Genomic DNA, 1100 nt, shown 5'->3' with positions numbered 1-1100 from the left:
CCCCTGTGCCTTGTGCTGGGGGACAGGAGCATGGACACAGTCCCTGGCACCAGAGAGGCACACGGGTGGATGCCGTGGTCCAGGGAAGGAAGTACACCGCAGCCAGAGCAGCTCCCACCTGAGGATACGGTGCACCCGACACTTCCTCCAGTCATCTGAGCCCCAGAGACCTGCAGGTCAGCAGGACTTCTCCATAGGGCGCTCCAGAACACCTACACAGGACAGGAAAGTCTAGGAATTCCAGAAGCACCCAAAGTTCTAGTCACTGCCACTGTGCCAGTGTACCAAAGGCCCTGCTAAGTTTCTGGAGCTTTGGGTGCAGAGATAGAGGTTGGGGTGGGGGCAGCAGGCCCTACCGCTTTACTTCCAGCCCCCAACTCCTGGCTGGATGCCAGCCTGAGGATCCAGACTCTCTCCCCACCATAGCCACGTGGATCTCTTTCCTGGCCTACCACAGCATCCTCCAGCTCATCTCCTGCCTCCCACCTGTGGCTCTCTGTTTAGAAGAACCCTCAGCTCTGTGGATCCCCTACAGTGCAGGTGCCCAGCCTATAGGAGGGGAGAGACCATGACCTCCCTCACCCCGCCAGGGTCTGTGACTCCAGGAACTGGGGTAGAATGAGGGAAGATGAGGCATTTGCCTAAGTGTTCAGCAGAGTAGGGATAAGGCAGAGAACGCAGGAGTCAGACAAGCCTGCCACCTCTTCTCCATGCAGTTACTGCCCTGACATCCCGAGGCTGACTCTCCTGCATGAACCAGTGACCACCATGTTGGAGAAGGGGTGGTGTCAACGTGTTCTTCCAATAGAGACAGGCTGTCATGTGGCAGGAACTGAGGAAATGGAGCCGCTGTGGCTGCTGCCCACTACCCACTCTGAGCTGAGGGGACCTGGCAGGGGCCCGGCACAGGTCCCAACAGGTGGCCCCTGGGATGGCAGTGCACTTCAACAGAGGACCCGTTACCAGGTCCCCTGGCCTGGCCAGGCCCCATCCCAGGCCCAGACGCTGTACACACACACACACACACACACACACACACACACACACATACCCCAGCCCCATCCCAGGCCCAGACGCTGTACACACACACACACACACAC

The sequence above is a fragment of the Dipodomys ordii genome, unplaced genomic scaffold (genome assembly GCF_000151885.1).
Source record: "Dipodomys ordii isolate 6190 unplaced genomic scaffold, Dord_2.0 Scaffold101, whole genome shotgun sequence".
NCBI classification, from domain to species: Eukaryota; Metazoa; Chordata; class Mammalia; order Rodentia; family Heteromyidae; genus Dipodomys; species Dipodomys ordii.
This window is presented reverse-complemented; position numbering follows the sequence as displayed.